This window comes from Fukomys damarensis, unplaced genomic scaffold, assembly GCF_012274545.1.
Source record: "Fukomys damarensis isolate Sample0158 unplaced genomic scaffold, DMR_v1.0_HiC HiC_scaffold_18, whole genome shotgun sequence".
Taxonomy (NCBI): Eukaryota; Metazoa; Chordata; class Mammalia; order Rodentia; family Bathyergidae; genus Fukomys; species Fukomys damarensis.
The window spans coordinates 13862593-13882252 of record NW_022900930.1 but is presented as its reverse complement, the minus strand read 5'-3'; positions in this window follow the sequence as shown (position 1 = coordinate 13882252).

The following is a 19660-nucleotide window of genomic DNA, read 5'->3' as shown; positions in this document are numbered from 1 at the left end:
AGGCTGCTATCTTCTGTTTGATTTGTGAGGGACGAATAAATCACTATGGAAGTTCACAATGAGCATAGACAGGAGCTGAAAATTTATACAGTGCTATGTACCAGATATACAGTATTCAAGTCAATGAAGCCATCCAAAGAATCCAAGCAATAGACAAAGTACAGCTTTATATGAGTTTTCAAGAGTACCAAGCAACATTTGTGAGTGTCTTGAAATATTGTCCTTTTGAAAGCTGGCTACATATTATGTGGAAATCTAAGGCCCATACAGTCTGAAATTTATATTTTGTGACAAAATAGGTTTAAGTTTAAAATTACTATAGCTATGATAATATGCATTTTTGTGTGTGATGATTTTCAGAATAGCCTTTGAAATACTAACAGCACATTATTTTAGAATATTGATTAAAATTATTTGAATATTCAGGATAAATGCTAACTCTAAATTATTATTGTTTATTAAATTATATTATACAAGGAATTTCATCTGTAATAATAGTATGCCCGTATATTTGTGTGGGGAAGTAACGCAACTGGCTTCTTGCATTTTCAAAATTAATACAACTCTTTAATTCAGGCTGGCTTTCTTTTAATTAATGGGGTTTTATATTACAGAAATAAAAATATGTTCATTTTAATAGATACCCCATAAAACTGTAGCATCTGCATATATATGTAAATGTTTAACAGAAATAATTTTTCCCATAAATTAATCAGTTCTGGAAGAGTTGCTATTCTCAAAGTAAATACAGAGTGCAAAGATAAATTATTAGTCTCGTGCCTGCCCTTGGCATGAGAGAACATAAAAGAACTCACTATAATAAATAGACAACTCTTTTTTCATAAACGCACATGATTGCAGACATTTATAAAAATAGAAATTACTGTTGATAAATGTTCTTGACTTGGAATGTCGCAGAGATATCTTCTTGGGTTTTCTTTTTCCAAAGACTTTACTAAGTCCTAGTACTCCAGGATGTTTTTGAGGAAGCGCTTGAGAACTGCTGATGGGATTGGCATGTTGAAAACAACAATACTCATGTTAAGAATATGCTCATCACTAATAAGAATAAAGTTTGATGAACTCATTAATATTTTTAACTTGGGTGGAGTTCTATGACCATTGCAAAAATGTATCATCCAGGAGTGCAACAAAAAAATGTCAGTTTAATGTTATAGACACAATAATTTCAAAACAAAATGAATATTGTGAGGAGGCCCCTGGTTATACTTAATGGAGAGTTAACTAAGGCAAGTCCTTACACCAAAAATTTCAACTACAAATTGTATGTCAAATCATCATTTTACTCTAGTTCTTCCAATTTTGAAAGACTTAAATTTTTTGAAAAGTTTTTTTTTAAAAAACTATTACCTGTCCTTGAAGGTTTTGGTGGAATAATAGATTTATTACATAACATCAAGGTAAAGGATAGACTCTAGATCAGAAGGAAGAGGCTTCCAAAGAGGTGAAGTGGGAGATTTGTTATCAGTTGGATCTTAACTGTATCCAAAGGTCCATCAGTGAACGGCTTACTCCCCAATGTGGCACTATGTGGAAATGGTAGAAACTGTAAGTTTGTGAATAGTAGCAAGTCTTCTGGTCATCAAAAGATGTCTTATTTCTCTTAAGAGTATGGCCTCAGTGTGCAAGTATTTAGCTATAAATGTCTCTATTTTCTCATTCTTTATGGCTGAGTAGTACTCCAGTTTATAGGAAAAAAAAAACCATCTTTATCTAGTCTCCAGTGGATGGGCAATTGGGCTATTTCCAAGTTTTAGCTATTCCACATATGTGTAAATACCAAAGAGTTTATCTAAAAGTGTAAATAAGGTTCAAATTATATAATTGATAAGGTTAAATAGGAAGAAAAGGGCTAAAGGAGTAGGGGAAGTGGGAAGGGTAGGGAAAGGAAAGAAGGGGAAAGAAAAAATATGAGCAAAGGGAAAAATAGAAACATAGTCTGTAAATTTGAAATAGGAGGAAAAATGAAGACTATGATACATCATGTAAAGGTACAAGTTCACAATGATGAATACTATACACCTAAAAATTACCAATAAATTTAAGGGAAAAAAAGAGAGAAAATATTTAGAAAAACAAATTGTTACTAAAATAAATACTGGAGCCACATCCCTTGGACTTTGCTTTTTTTTCTTTCATCTCAGCAATGCAGTAAAATGTTGCACTCTGTCTTCCATGTCTTGCCATGATGCGTGGTTGCCACAAGACTAAAGCAATGCAACCCAATTTGCCATGGGTTGAATCCCCAGAACTGTGAGCCAGAAGAAACCTTTCCCTTTAGAAGTACAAAACCTTATCTCAGGTATCTGTGCCAGTATCAAAATCTGACTCATACAATAAGTAATAAGGGGGACATAAAAACATCAAAAATGAGCTTTTTATTTAGTCACTCTTAACTAGAAGAATGTTCAAAGTCAGCAGTAGAAGACACTTTTACTGTTCTTACAAGAATGTACTTGTGCTTGTGTGCCATTCATGTTGTGCCCTCTCGAGATTTAACATTTTAGATATATGTAAAATCCCTATAAAATAAATATGACATTTCTATTATAAAGGTCAAATTCCCATTTAGTTATATGTTATGACTGCATAATTATTTGCTAGAGACAAAAATTTAAAGCTTTCAAAGTAGGATATTTTTAAAACAGGGTTGACATTTAACTCTGAAGCAATATATAATCTACTCCTAATCTACCCCTTTCCCTACCAAGATATGTTTTCAAGGACTTTTTTTTTTTTTTTTTTTTTTGTACTGGGGATTGAACTCAGAACCTTGCGCTTGTGAAGCAGGCAGTGGAACCACTGAGCTAAATCCCCGGCTATCAAATGTAGTGAGTGAAAAAAACACAAATTAAAGCCATGTTACTTGTCTGATAATAATGTCACAAAAGTTCTGTAATTAGGTGAATAAAGTGTGATTTTTGGTTTTTGGTTTTTTGTAACGGGGATCGAACTTGGATCCTTGCGCTTGCAAGGCAGCCGGCAGGGAACCCCTAAGCTAAATCCCGAGCCCATCAGGAGAATAATGAAGTCTGTTAAGTATAAAATCATTTTGTAATTGTTTAATTGTACAATGAGGGTTAAGACTGACCAGAGGAGATTCCCTTATTCCTGCCGGTTAGGGAGGAAGTCAACACTCTTAAAAATTCCTTCATATTTCCAAACTGTATCTCAGAAAACAAGTATAACCTGAAGAAAGCCAAGCCCAGACTGAGCAATGGCTGCTTCGAAATAGAGTTCCCCTAACTCCCCTCTACCCTCTGTTGATCAGCCCAGCTCCGGTCCAGTATCCACTTTTCCCCATCCCTCCTGAAGGTCTGTAATTTTCCACACTGGTAAATTAGCTAAGGACCAGCAAAACCTCAGTAGATTTCTGTGGGTTTTTCTCTACACCATTCTTCTCCATCTCTTCTGCCCACACAATACACAATTTCCTACTGTCTTTTATTTCTCAGTGTACATCAAGATCAGAAAGTAAAAAGGAATAAAGTGCCTTTGATATAATTTATCTTCTTTTCTATTCTCTGCTTGTTCACCAATAGTCCACACTGATACATTTCTAACAAGGTAACACCAAATAAGTATCTTCAGGTAATTTTCATTTAGATTTTAAAAAATCAGACAGTATGATTTTCTTCTCAATTCTGTTGTGCGACTCTGGAATTATGTTTACTTAAGAAACCAAAATGAAGAATACTAAATTGTTTATCTTATTGATCAGACAATGTTGATCCATTTTTACCTATTTTTTTTTAATTTGGTACTTTTTATTTTCAAGAAAAATGTGTACTAATTTAGGCAGGGAATTTGATCCATGGAGGAAATGCTTAGGGATGCTGAAGAGGAAAGCCAGGCACTTGGATTAGCAAAATCTAGAAATCTGTAGTGTGGGAAAACTAACAAGCAAAGAAAAACACATGCTCCAAATATTTTGCAAGTATAAGAGCCAATTGTTGACTGTGAAGGAACTTAGTCCTGGTAAATCTCCAAGCTTCTCAGATTTCTATTTCTTCAGATAAAAAAAAGAGGCCCAATGGATGAATTTTAAAACCTGAATATTACATTTTCTATCTAGTATCATTTGTTTTCTCCAAATAATTCTTAATAATGTTCAGCTCCCATGCTGCATTTTACTTGTGTGCACTTCCTTACAAATAGAGATATGTTTATATTATAATCGTGGGAATTACTTGTGGTTTTCACATACCTAACTCTTTATTTTTGTGGTCAAGAGAAAAGATTTCTATCTTCAGATAAAAAAAAAGAGGCCCAATGGATGAATTTTAAAACCTGAATATTACATTTTCTATCTAGTATCATTTGTTTTCTCCAAATAATTCTTAATAATGTTCAGCTCCCATGCTGCATTTTACTTGTGTGCACTTCCTTACAAATAGAGATATGTTTATATTATAATCGTGGGAATTACTTGTGGTTTTCACATACCTAACTCTTTATTTTTGTGGTCAAGAGAACCAACTGATCCCATTAGTTTTACTTGAACACTCTGCATAGGAGAGAGGAAAAGAACTCTAGTTCATCTGAGGACCAACCAGAATCTCCATCATGCTAGGTCTCCTGTTTGTCCCCCAGATGCACACTCTGTCCTTCTTCTCTGCTTTGTAGAGATGATATTGACTAATCCTTGGTTTTCCAACTTCAATTTAGTGGAGAAAATAGAGAAAAATAGCAAAGAGACACAGGAGGATGAGATCAGAGATTTAATTTTCCTCCCTGGAGGATCACCTGAATATTTCCTACACCCTTCGATCCAAGAGGTCATGGCTAAGGCCAGGACATTCCTTTCACATAAATCTCTCTCAGGCTCTCTCTCTCTCTCTCTCTCTCTCTCTCTCTCTCTCATCCTAATAGACATTCTGTTTAGTTTCCTTACATCTAACTTATACCTTTGAAAGCAGTCTTACTAATTCTACTTCTAATGACTCAATTTGAGTACAGCATTTTCTTCCCCCCAAGATGATAATTTTCACTTCTCCAGTTCCCTCTTTCCTAACTTTCCAGCCACTGCCATTCTTCTTGCTTTAAGAACATGGGCAATTTATTTAGGAAGTGCAATTTCTTTCTTCTATCTACAGATCCTCAGTACTTATTCCTCACCTCACTGCACTTGATTTCACTGAAGTCACTATTTGATGACTGAGAGCTAAATTCTGCACAAGTAATCTTCCTTATACTAATTTTAATCTTCAATGGATTGAAGAACATTATTTATTCTTTATCTTTCAAATATTTGCTTGTGCTATACCACTTTCTGTTATCTACATAAAAGCTCTTATCTGGCACCTATTATGTAATAACCAACTTTATAAATAGGGTGTGAAATTAAATCATAGACTAAGTTATGTATTTAGAGGTATACATATAGATATAAAAGACAAAAATTCATAATGATTATGAATAAAATATTCACATCACTATGAACACATAAAGATAAAAACCTAATAAAGTGTCTGGTGTTAATTGGTCAATTTGATAATAGAATTCTGAGTTCCCACAAGAAATTCAACCTGATAGTTGGCCACTTGAACAGCTGGCTTTTGGTTGGTGCTTTGAGATGAAACCAACTTGAATTTAGTTAGGGTCCTCTTGCTGTACGTGGACCTCTGCACGTGAAGATAGCCATGAGGAATTTTGCCATTCATTTCTGTTTGACTCACTCCCTAAATGTGACTAAATTTTTCCTCTTGTTTATTTAATTCTCAAAAATGTCCTTTCTTGGTTACCTCCAAGGATAATTGCTCTGAGTCTTTGGTGGACAGAGAAGGTTGCTTTTTAAACAAGAGTTTCCTCTGCCCCCTACAGGGGGAAACTCTTGCCCTTTCATTAATATAATACACACATGGCATATATTACATAAGCAACAACAGACATATTTTTAGAGCTCCTGTGAACTGAAGGTGAAGTTATCACTAAATTACATGAGTAGAAAGAGCTCTCCCTTTATACTATTGGCAGAAGTAAATGATTATATCACAATCAGCCACTGCACATTTTTAAAATATGCAAGTTCTCTCTAAAAATTTTGGCACTGCTTTAGTCCCCTTTCCCACTGCTAGACATAATGCCTGACAATCAAAACTTAAAGGAGGAAAGCTTTAGCAGAGCTCACGGTTTAGGGTAGATTCAGTCCGTAGTCAGCTGGCTCCAAGGCGGAAACTTCATGGAGAACAAGTGTAGCAGAGCAAACCTGCTTAGTTCAAGGCAGCTGGGGAACAGAATAGGGGCTAGCACCTTAGGGGAAAAATGGATTAGTGCCTAGACCATGCCCTCCTGATCCACGTCGACACACCAGAGCATGCTTTACAATACCCTAGGCATGTATTAATCCAATGAAGTGGTGTATCAGGATTAATGGTCAGGTATGTCATGCTCACCTGCACCTCAGTTTTAAAAACTGCAGCCATGTGAGCCACTTTGTTGATAAATATGTCTATGGGTTGTGTTACGGTAGAAGAAATATTGATTTATTTTCTGATTCTCTGGCCCAAAACAATGAATGATGTTTCTTTCATAACCAAATGGCTTAACTGCAAAAAAATTAAACACACACACACACACACACACACACACACACACACACACATAAAAGAAGCTAAACATTGTTTTTCTCTAACATTTTGTGGCAATAGGAATTATTAAAGCCCTGGAATTGGAATCGCCCACATGGATTTTAGTTTTTATTCTGCCATTAACCAATTGGTGATAGAACAAAGTTACTTCCATTATCTGGACCTGAGTTACTGCTCAAAAATTAAATGAAATGTCAGATTACTTTTTATTATTCATTTCACTATCAGTAGCCTTTAGAGAAAAAAGTTATGAAATAATTCTCTGACATGCAAAAGGTATAAATAATAACACAAACAACCAAGTACCCCAGGCTGCATGCTACAAACGTAATTGAAGCTGTCTGTAAATATTTTTTCTGTCTCCTTCACAAAGTTAACTCTATTACTTGTTTTTATTCCTATATATTTCATTACCTTCTACTCCATGTTTGTGAACCTTAAGATATATATGTGTGTGTGTGTGTGTGTGTGATAGTATAATCTTATTAATTTTTCTATGAATAACAGCATACAGTAAATACCTTGAAAACTCCAATGTCCTTTCTCATCATATTTGTGAGAGCCATCAAATCTATAGATTAATCCTCAAAATTCATTTTACTGGTATTAATATTACTTTAAGTGACTAGACCACAATTTATCTCTCCTATTGGAAAAGTTTTTTTTTGTTACAGTTACTTATTATAAGACAGTGCTATGATGATTACTCTTGTATGTGTCTCATTTTGTAGGCTGTATACAAAAAATATTTAGAAAGTTTTCTAAAACAAAATTTACATAACTCAAGTCTATTAGATAGTAACAAGCTCTTTTCAAGCATGCTTACACAATTTATTTTTTCCAATCAGCAAAAAGAAATCTTTTTATTGTGCACTCTCACACGCATGAGTTGTTATGGCACTATTTAGGTTCTTCTCAATTAAACTCTGAGAAATTAAATCTTTATGTCTTCAATTTTCATTGAACTACTTTCTTTTTTAATTAATTGATTTTACTGGTATATTTAAGGTATAACATGTAATGACATTTAGCATTGGAAATTTCCACATTTACATAATCCATCTTGGTTCTTATATTTTCCCCAGGCTCAGCTTTTTTTTGTTTTTTTCATGCTGTATAATTATTTGTATTTCCTCTTCTGTGAATTTCTTTTTAAAATATATTTCTCTATTTTTCTACTGTGTTATTTTCTTTTTGACTTGTAATTTTTCACAGTGTTTGGAATACTGACTCTTAATTTTCGGCATTCCAAATATCTTCCCACGGGCCATCATGGTATTTTTACATTTTGTTTTTTGCTATACAGACATTCTTTACTTAGAGAAACTATTTGTAGAAAACTATGTTTAACTGAAAAGTATTAAAGAAAAATCCTATGTAAGAACTTAAAAATCATGAAATGTTCTGTTTCCAAGAAAAAGAATAACCAATATAATAACAATACAAATGTTTCAGAACTAAGAGACACCCTACAATGTGGGAAAAAAATTTTACTAGCTGCTTCTCAGAGAAAGGACTATTATCTAGAATATATAAAGAACTCAAAACAATCAGCTCCACCCCAATGTAAGGACCCGATTCAAAAATGGGCATCTGAAATGAACAGACATTTCTCAGACAAAGAAGTAAAAGCACCAAGTAAATATATGAAAAAATTCTCCACATCACTGGTAATTCGAGAGATGCAGATGAAAACAACACTGAGATTCCACCTCACCCCACAAAGAATGGCTGCTATCAAGAAATCAACCAATAACAAATGTTGGCAGGGTTGTGGGGAGAAAGGAACCTTTCTCCATTGTTGGTGGGAGTGCAGACTGGTGCAACCACTGTGGAAATCAGTGTGGAGATACCTCAAAGAACTGGGACTAGAGGTTCCATTTGACCCCGCCATCCCTCCACTGGGTATCTTTCCAAAAAAATTAAAGGAATCATACCACAGTGATATATGCACACCCATGTTTATAGCAGCACAGTTTGTAACAGCTAAAACTTAGAAACAGCCCATTTGCCTCTCAGTTGGAAACTGGATAAAGAAGATGTGGTTTTTCTATAAAATAGTATACTACTCAGCCATAAAGAATGAGAAATTAGAATCATTCATACGAAAATGGATACATATTGAGGATATACTCCTAAGTGAAATAAATAAATCACACATGTAAATACTGAATAGTTTCTCTGGTGTGAATAAACTATAATAGTACATATGATCCTAATGAGATTACTGACTATGTGAAATAGGAAGAAAATGACTAAAGGTGTGGGGAAAGTGGTAAGGGTAGGGGAAAGGTAATAAGGGAAAGAAAAAAATAGGAGAAAACGAAAAAATGGAAATAAAATGTTTGTAAATGGGAAGGGGGGAGACGGTGATGGGAGGGCAGGGACAGAGGGAAAAAATCAGGACCAAGACCTGTCATGTAAAGATACAAGATCCCAATGATGAATGTAACTGTACTGTATACCTAAAATGTACCAATAAACTCAATGAGGAAAAAAAATACTTTTTAGTCATTTCATTTAGCCTTTGTGTTTTGTCTTGTTAAAAAAAAAAAACTTCTTCATCCCAAAATATCTAAATATTTCCTTTTATTTACTTTAAATTACCTAAAAGATGTTCACCTTCTCTTTATTCTATATTTTTGTGTGCCTTTCTGCAAAACTAATTTTATCATCTTTCAAGTGTCTATGAATCGATTCTTGAATGCCTTATAACTTTACTATGTATTATTTGTCCTAATTTCATAATGTCTTTTTAAATAAAACTTTACAAATCTTAACACCTTAAATCTTAATATCTTGAATCTTGGAAACATGCAACTACTTGGCTTTTCTTTTCAAAATTATATCACTGCTTTGGAAATTTTTGACCTTTTATATGCAGTTTTATAATCACTCTATCAAGTTTCTCTCAAAGCTTATAAATTCTGTCAACAATTTATTAGGTAAATTGAATTACTTTTATGAATAAATTTAATAAATAATTGACATTGTTATTATTTGGTTATTCTTTTTCTTGAAAACAGAGCACTTCTCCATGATTTTTAAGTTCTTACATAGGATTTTTCTTTAATATTTTTCAGTTAAACATACTTTTCTACAAAGTTTCTCTAAATCTTATGAATGGATTTATAAGCATTCTATAATTTTTGTTGTTATTGTAGATGGTATATTTTTGAAATTTTTGCTTTCAAAATATATTTTCTTTGGTACAGTAAATTATTTTAGATTTTATATCTAATAAATTTGATAATTTAATTTCTAATAATCTATTCAGTTTCTCTTGTCAATTACTTATCGTCCATAGGTAGTAATGAGTTCCTTCTTTTCAGTAATATATTCTTTTATTTCTCTTTTACTTACTAGGACTCTCAATAAAATGTGACACAGAGGAAATAATAGCAAATATCCTGCATTGAAGTTGATTTCAAATGAAGTAGTTTAAACATTTCACTACCAGCTGATGACATTTATAATAAGTTTTGGTAGATCAGTCATAGTTTAAAAATTCCTTTCTCCTGCTAGTTTAACAGGAACTTTTAACCAAGAATTTTATACATATGTATATGTATGTGTGTCTACCTTTGTGTGTGTGTGTCCTCACAAGTGTATATGTGGTATAATATTTAGATTCCTTTTTTCAATTCCTAATATTATTTATTTTTCATTCTCTTTCTTTTCCCTTGGAAGTAGCCTTCCAGATCTGACCACTTTATTAGTCATTTCATAAAAAATATTGACTTTGTTTCTATTATTTTTGTAACACTGTTTTCTTGATTCATTAATTTTACATTTTTTTTCTTATTCTATTGCTACCATCTTGTTTTTTTCTTCTTACAAATTCTTGACTGAAATTTTCATATGTTTAAATTTCAAGGTTTTTTCATGTCTGATATTTGTTCTACATGATTGTATTTTTCAATGAATTCATATATTGAAGTCAATATTTTATTTATTTTTATTGCATTATATAAAGAACTTCATTTCCATAATTATATTTTAAAGTTGAGTAACAAGAGAATGTGTCTTTCACTTTACTAGCTATTTCCATTAGATACTTTTATTAATTAGGTTGTCATCTTTATGAATTTTCATCTGTATATTTTATCTGTATCTATGAATTTTTATCTGTAGTATATTGAGATATGGATATTAAACCTCTTTCATAAAGGAAGTTTTCAATTTTTATAGTTCAACAATTTTTTCACATAAAGATTTGTTATATGATACACTATAGTTCAGAATTACTACATCTTCTTATTAAAGATGAAATGATCTTTATGCAATAATCTTTTTAATTTCCTCTCTTTTTTTTGTTTCTCCTCAAATCTATTTCTTACATTCATGCAGTTGTTTCTTTATCTACAGGACATTGATTCTGGAATCCCATAGCCCATTTTAAAATCTGAAGATGCCCTAGTCCCATGTACAAAATTCACAGGGTGGTAGTTGCATATACTATAACCTAGGCAATCTTCTTGTACACTTTAAATCATTTCAAGATTACTTATAATACCAAATGCAATGTAAGTACTATATAATTAGCTTCTATAAGGTCAGGTTTGGAGGCACATGATCATGATCTCTTCGGTCTGGGAGACTAAGGAAGAACAATTACAAATTTAAACCCATCCTAAGCAATTTAGGGACTTACCAAGATCCTGTCTCAAAATAAGAATTAAAAAAGGCTGAGGGTGTTAAAGGCACTGTTTTTTAGAAATATTTTTGAACAATTAGTTTAAACCATGAATACAAGTGTCTTACTCCAAGTTGTTCCAGTCTTCACACTAGCATCTGACTCATTTAGAATGGTCCCTTTACTGTTAAGCCTACTTCATGCTTCGGTTTTAGCAGTGATTTGAGCTAGTAGATAAAACTTTTGCATTCAGCAAATAATACTTCATAACTGATGAATTTGGTCCAGCTATACATGTGAAGATTTTTTAATTTTTTTTATTTATTTCTGCCGTAATTACTTCTCACTTCTTTTTCCTGCATTTCTTTATCCTACTGAGATTTTTGTTGCTGACTGGATATCCCTTTTTCATTTTCCCTCTTCATTTAGTACTCAGAAGTTCCCTTTATTCTCTGTCCCACCAACTCTTTAGCTTTAGGAAATTACTCATTTTATAGATTTCAGAGATTTATCGTCCTTTTTTTGTAAATGTGGGCATGCATTTAGCAGTTTAAAATTGTTCCTGAATCCACCATATTTATAGGTTCTTCCTTCACAATGAGAGATTTTCCTCTTTGCCAATCCATATTAGCACAAAAGGAAATTTTCACTCTGTCTTTCATTTCTTCTTTTCTTCCCCTTCAAACTAATTAGTTTCATAACAACAACAAAAGAAGATAGCTTCCCGTGAGGGATAATGACACATTTTTATGATTACTATAAGACAGGAGAACTCACTTTTTCTCCTGACCATTCATCAAAGTTTAACCAGAGTCTCTGGAACAACTTGCATTTAGCTTCTGCTGATGGATTTAGTCACAATGCCTTCTTTACACTATGATTCTCAGTGATCAACAAAAATAATGTCCTACATTACTTTTTTTTCTCTTTAAGTTTATGGGTACATTTTAGGTATACAGTACAGTTACATTCATCATTGGGATCGTGTACCTTTACGTGACAGGTCTTGGTTCTCATTTTTTCCCCTTTAACCCTGCCCTCCCTTCATCCCCTCCTCCCTCCCTATTTACAAATACTTTATTTCCATTTTTTCATTACTTTTTAAATCATCAATCTTTCAAATGTATTCAACTGAAAAAGATGTCAAATGATTGCATGTGTTTAAAATTACCCCTCCAATGTCAACCTCTTACCTCTCCTTCTCATTTGTCTGCTAAGGGTTTTTCTGAAAGCTGTGCTTGCAGGGTGGATATTGCAGGCAGACAAAGCTGATTTATCACCAATGTTCCAAGTTCCCCTGCCCTGGAAGAGCTTCATTTCAGGGAAGAAGTTGAACAAGTAAGGACTATTTGGGGGCAGAGGTAGTTAAATATCAAGTGTGTGAGGTTCCTTATTCTCTTTCCCCTTCTAGAAACATCATGATGCCAGAGGTATCTAGGAATTGCAAAATGGCAGGTTCCCAAGAGGGAAAGAGCATGTGATTCCAATTTTTTTGCTTGAAAGGACCAGTCTGGACTATGACACGTGCAGAAAGCAAATAAAGTTGCTATCAATTCACTGAAATTAAGGAGCTGCTTATGATAATCAGTTACCCCATCTAGTTTATACAGTGATAAATCCATTTCGTAGGACTATGGCCCTTAAATCCTCCAAATTCATTGTCATCAATGATTTTTGTAGTTGTTCTTGCTGTTGTTGTTGTTGTTGCTGACAGGGTCTCACTAAGTCTCCCAGCTTGGGCTAGAACTTGTGATCCTTTTAACCCACCTTCCTAGAGTGCTAGGCTTAATTTGCCTAATTTAGTGGTTTTCTGTAAGATAAACATCTCCTCGTAGTAGCTTTAATAGTGGAGGTCCCTTCTCAGTTAAATATTTTGTATTCTTTTAGCTTTTAAATCTTCATTCTTTTGGTGAACTCACTTCAAGATAGATATTTATAGCATACATATCATCAGAGGAAGCTGCACTTAGAGTCAGTAGGATTTTGATGTAGATGTGGATTTCTAGGAGAGTAAATTGGTTATTTGCATTAACTTGGCCCAGAACCATCAACAGTTAATTAAATTACTGTTCAATGTGGTAGTAAGTAGAGCCAATTTCATTATTTTAAGTGGTCCTTAAAATGCTTTTTAAATCCACAAAAATTGATTATCTTAATGCATCAGACAAAACATATACTAGTTCCACTTTTCTTTAGTTGATTACAAAAAAGTGAAAGCTACATAATAAATCAGCTTTAAAATGTCCTGCCTAATACTTATAATTGTACTTCTTAGTGGCTAGATCAAAATTAATTTCATGTTCAGATAAACAAATCAAATGTTAACCAGTTGTCTCATGATAAATCTATAATTAGAATTTATCAGAGATTTATAAAGATAATTTTAAAAACTGATAATTTAGTCCAGTAAGTTATTGATGTAATTCTTCCATCCAGGAACACCTGATGTTTTACAGAGGAACAAACGAAATTTTTCTCCATTCCTAGACAAAGTGAGAATGTAGCTGACATCAAATGTGAAATTTAAAATTAAATTGCTTCCCCCTCTACCAATGTCATGATTATATGCTACATTTCTTACACAATTTGTGCTCTGTTTTATAATTCAGGAAGAATATCTACATCACTTATTTCCAAGATACTTTCTAAGTGAATCTGCAAGGTTAGAACACTTGATAGTTGATGTCTAAAAAGTCGTGTTTGCTAACAGCAAAGTACACCAGATTGTAAACCTTATTTATGTAATGATTTGTCAGGATTAATAGTAATTTTTCAACAAACTTCCATACATTTCCCAAATACAACATGTTCACCATCAGAATCATATGAGGACATAGGTTTATAACATGATAAAATGGGTATTTTAGAACATAAATAATAGTTCTTGTTATCATTGACTAGGCTGATACTACCTGCCAGGAATTGGGATACATGATTTCAGTAAACAGCCTTATTTAATGTTCAGAGCATTCTGTAGGTTGAATTGCCATTTTATGAGTTCACTGTTCCTGTAAAAGGATAAATTATCTGGGGTAACAGGGTTAGTTAATAGCAGAACAGAAATTTTAATAACGTGTCCAAATTAGTAGTGCATTTTTACAGAAATGTACTCCTTGGTTTGCCGAACTTTTGATATATTTTTTTCTTTTATTGAGTTTATTGGCACATTTTAGGTATACAGTACAGTTACATTCATCATTGGGATCTTGTACCTTTACATGACAGGTCTTGGTTCTCATTTTTCCCCTTGTCCATGCCCTCCCTTCACCCCCTCCTCCCCTCCCCATTTACAAACACTTTATTTCCATTTTTTCATTTTGTCACATTTTTTTTCTTTTCCCTTATTACCTTTTCTCTACCCTTCCCACCGAATACTTTCTCTGGTGTGAAAAGCTATAATTGTATGTAAGATCCTAATGAGATAATTGACCATATTAAATAGGAAGAAAAGGGATATAGTTTTATGATAAATTGCACATAAATATTTTATTTACATAGAATTTAAGTATCTTTTGTAATGAGAAAAAAAGAGAAATTCCATTGCTTTTGTGGACAGTTTTCTGAGAGGCTTATACTGTAAGCTACTGCAAAAAAAAAAATAATAATAAGTAGAAAATCCTCCCTCTAAGCAGAAAATCCTCTCTATGCATATGGCAGATCTCAACTCTGGCTATGGATATCCCAACATGAGTACCTTTCATCATTTTCTGCTAAAAGTACCTAAAATGAAGTGTCCTTCTTCTTACGAACAGAAGTGGACACTCTAGAGGATGAGTCATGAGTAGTATAAACCACTGGTAGTAGCCTCACCAATTCTCCTTAGTAACTGGTACCATGTCAGAGGTGCTAGATGGGGCTTCTAAGAAAATCTTTAACGTTCCCGGCCTAGCCAGACATAGCTTTTTGAGATGCTGCAGTTTTGTGATGGGTGTAAAGATGAAAGTAATATGCTCAGAGTGGCTAAATGGGAAAAAGAACAATTTAAAGGTGCTTCATAGAATTGTTTTTTTCTTTTTCAGGTCCAGTTATTTTGTAAATTGGACAAAAATGATAATACAATTACCTTAAATATACAGACACCACATAGGGGTTTTGAAAAGATAGAGCATACATATTGTAAAATATTGAGAGTTATACAATGCATATTTTATAGGTTTACTATTCATTTTTCCTTCACCTCTTATATCTCAAACAAAAAAATCTATAAAATTAAACAAGATTTTCTCATACCCATTTTAGAAGATCAGGATTAAAAGTAAAATTTGCATTAATTCTTCTTGTCCCTGCAGGGCCTGGATAAATAAAATTTAGACTACTTCCTCGCATAATGGCTCCATGCTGCATGATGATATTCAAGACAACGCAGTTGCCACTGGTCCCCTTCCTTCCTTATCCAGCCTGGCCCCATCTGCCTGGAGGGGTCAGACAGCACCAGCAGTGGGATGTTAATTGGATAGTGAGTAAAGAAGAGAAGGGATTTTTTAAAACATAGGAAATAGACATTGAGATAAAGAACCTTAACATGCACTTAATTCTTAAATCCAATATTTTTTACACGTTATTCCTTTGACTTGCTCCAGATGAGGCAGAAAGGATCACCAGGACAACAGGCTTTCTTGCAACCTTTTGACACGGAGGATTTCTGCCAACCTTGCACGACGTGGAACATGCTCTATCATCCTGGAGGAAAGGATGAAAACACCACAACGTGCTTACAACACTGGAAGCTCTTTAGAACAAAGATGCTGTGGAACCTTGTCATCTTCGTTTTCCTTGTGCTCAGAGAAGGGTATCATTTCAGACCTTCAAAAATTGTTTATGTGATGAATATAAAGTGAGTCTGTTCCAGGTAAACTGATAACTACTGTTTCCTTCTGCAACACTGGCTTAGTTGTGAAGCACTTTGCTTTTTCTATCACACTGCGTATCTCATCTTAAATTAGAATGACAGCTGCTAACCATGCCAAAAAAAATCTCCACTTTCAAAGAAAAAGAATGATTTTGATCCACTTAGAAAATGGAACAACATAATTTCATTAACGTCTAACCAACCCTCGGTCTGTTTTGTGGAGGCTATTTTGGAATTGGAGAAAGCAAATGTGCTTATTAAGCCAAGGCAGATAGGTGACATGATCACTAATGGTAATAGATACAGTGCTTCTTAAGCAGTGTTAACTACAGAAAATGCTGCTGCCAGATTAAAGCTGCCTAAAAGAGCCACAAAAAAATAAATGCATCTAATTCAGTTACATGAGGACACATGACCTGGGGCAGTAATTTTGTTTTCTATTAAGGTAATCTTGAAAGTAGATGGAAACCAGTTATTCAGTAATTTAATAAAAGCACAACATATAACTCAGAAATGAACAAATTTATTCTCATACCAAATAGAATATAGGCAATGCTATCTTAAGCTGGTTTTGAAGAAAAATGATTTTCAAAAGCTAGAATATAGGAATCTTATAAACACCAACTCAAAGTTTTTTTTTAAGAAGCATTTTCCAAAACAAACATAAAAGGCAGAACTCTTCTTTAGTAATTACAAAAATTTGGGGGAAGCTAATACCTTAACTTTGACATGAAAGTGTGTATGTATGTGTGTGTGTGCATAAAATGTATGTATGTAAACATATATACATTATGCATATACATGTAAATAAATATATATTGTATATAATATGCCATATTTACATATAGACATATATGTAATTACATATAAACTTGCAGAATATGTGTATATCACTTATGATACAGGTATATATGTGTGTTACAGTATATCGAGTATAGTATTTAAAAATAAATCAAGCTTTAAAATGTTCTTAAATCAAATATTTGTTCATCGTAGTACATTCCAGGACAGAAAGTCTCTACATAGATGTTTCATATACTTACTTTTTATGTTACTACATTTCTATACTTGACCTATGTCTTCTCAAAAGCAAACATGTTGTCCTCGTACACCTAATATTTAAACTCTGCTTGCCACAGGCTTCTGCCGGCTTCATCGCAGGCACAAAGCAACAAAGTCAGATGATCATAGACAGGAACCTACACAGCCACCAGCCAAAATAAATATTTTCAACTTTATATGTTGATTACTTCAGGTATTTGTTATAAGCTTTCTCTGAATTTAGTGAATAAACATTCTTCTTGTATTCTTAGCAATTATACTTGGTCACAGAGTTGCTCTAAGGACGGTCTTTATTCATGATTTGGATCTCTTCCCTCTATAAATAGCATAAGAATTTTGGTCAACTTCATATTGTTTAACTCATGCTTTTACTTTTACCTTAAATGATTTATGGATCTTTGGAAATTAAGCTTTTTATGGCAGTTCATACCAACTTTTTCTGTTTTCTTGAAAATATTATGAAATCATGCCGTTTCATAAGCATAAAAGTAGGTTCAATAAACATGATGCAAATAAATATGTGTAGTAAAATGCATTTCTATACCACTCTACTACTGTACTTTCTCTCCTTCATGTAATTGGTGATTTCTACTTTTCATCTCTGCTGCTTCTCCCACTGGAATGTGATAATTTCCGTATACTTTAATGTCTCATGTCATGGGTGAATCCTAGTATAATACTTTTAAAAGAAAGATTGAGCTACAGTCATTGATCCAAATTTAAATTAACATTACATGATATCCATATCTGGAAGAAAAACTAAATGTGCACATATGCTAGCCATGAAAACTGTGTGGCATAAGCTCCTTCTGCCTGCTTAGTGACAAATTTTTTACAGGTGCAAGGGTTAGGCATTTCAGAATTTTACAAAAAGTATAAACAAGGAAAACTGGTTTTTTGCTTTGTTGAGGCTACTTGGAATTGGGGGATGCAAGTACACTTATCAAGGTCTCATAGGCAGATGATATGATCCCTTTTTTTAAAATTTAAGAAAAAATTCTGAATTAAGCAACACATGCAATATCTGAAAGTAAGTGCCAGAATTTGTATTTGAAATGTCATATTTAACTGCAAATTCATTTTTCTCTACAGTATGAGGCTATCTTTGGCATTAAACACAGTCCAATATTTTCACCTTAATATGATACTATGCCTTATTTCTGTCGCGAGCCGGCGACGCAGAGCACTGTCCAGCAGTGTCTCAAACCCGAAAGAGCAGCGGGGTGGAGATGGGGCAGAGAGAAAGGAAGGACACCAAGACAAGAGTCTGATCAAGGCGACGTCCATTGCAGGCAGGCATCAGCCTTTTAAAGGAAAAGACTGAACTATTATGGGCTAGGATTACCATAGCAACCTCAACACCCGCTCCACAGGAACGAGGGCTCACATAGGAAACAGAAATCAGGCTCAAGAAAAACAAATTAACAACACTTGCAACTAATAATCATGATTTCCACAATAGGTGGAGGAACTTAACAAAATGGAGTTACAACACCTGACTCCTACAGATAACGTCAGATCTTTAACAGGAAGCACCTGACTCCTACAGATCTTTGGCTGTCCGAGTTTCTCCCGTGCAGGATCAAGAACAAGTTTAACACGTGCAGTCCTTAAAAAGGAACAAATGCTATCTTTCAAAAAGCCAGTGGGCCATGGCTGGCTTCCCACAATTTCCAATTCATTTTGGCAAAGTTTCGTATCTCTTTCTTTGATTTTGATTTCTTTTTTTTTTTCCAGATTAAGTAACCCTGATTACCGCCCTAGTGTGTCTATTTTTCCCTTGCTTGGAATAAATTCATTTTCCACATGCTCTCCTTAAGGTGCATCCACTTAATCATTATTCAAACAGGAGCTGTGCTCTGCCACAAAAATAAACACTACAGAGTTTGCTTTCAGAGAACTCACGGTGACTACCAAGGGTTTTTAAATAAAATAGACATAGTGTGAAATATCCACTAGTTACCTAACTAAACCTGGTAATTACAGATTACTTACCAAAGAAGGTAACTCTTCAATTGTGCATTAAAGACAGAATAAGAGTTAGCAAGAAAAACAAAATGAGAGTATTAGTTCCTTTGTATGATTCATTAAACCAAAGAAGGTAACTCTTCAATTGTGCATTATAAGACAGAATATAAGACAGAATTGTGCATATAAGACAGAATAAGAGTTAGCAAGAAAAACAAAATGAGAGTATTAGTTCCTTTGTATGATTCATTAGCAATACCATAAAAATTGTTTTAGGGCCAGGCACGGTAGCACATGTCTGTAATCCCAGCACCTTAGGAGGCAGATGGAGGAGGATTGCAGTGAGTTCAAGGCCACCCAGTGAACTACGTAACAAGACCCTGTTTAAAAAAATGTTTTGAAAACTTTATTCTCTGCCTACTTGATTTCAATGGAGCAGAATGTTTTGAAAGTGGCAAGAGCTAAAGTAAGTGAAGGCAGGAATGAGATATTCAAATCTTATATGTGATATAAAATAACTTTAATTTACATTTA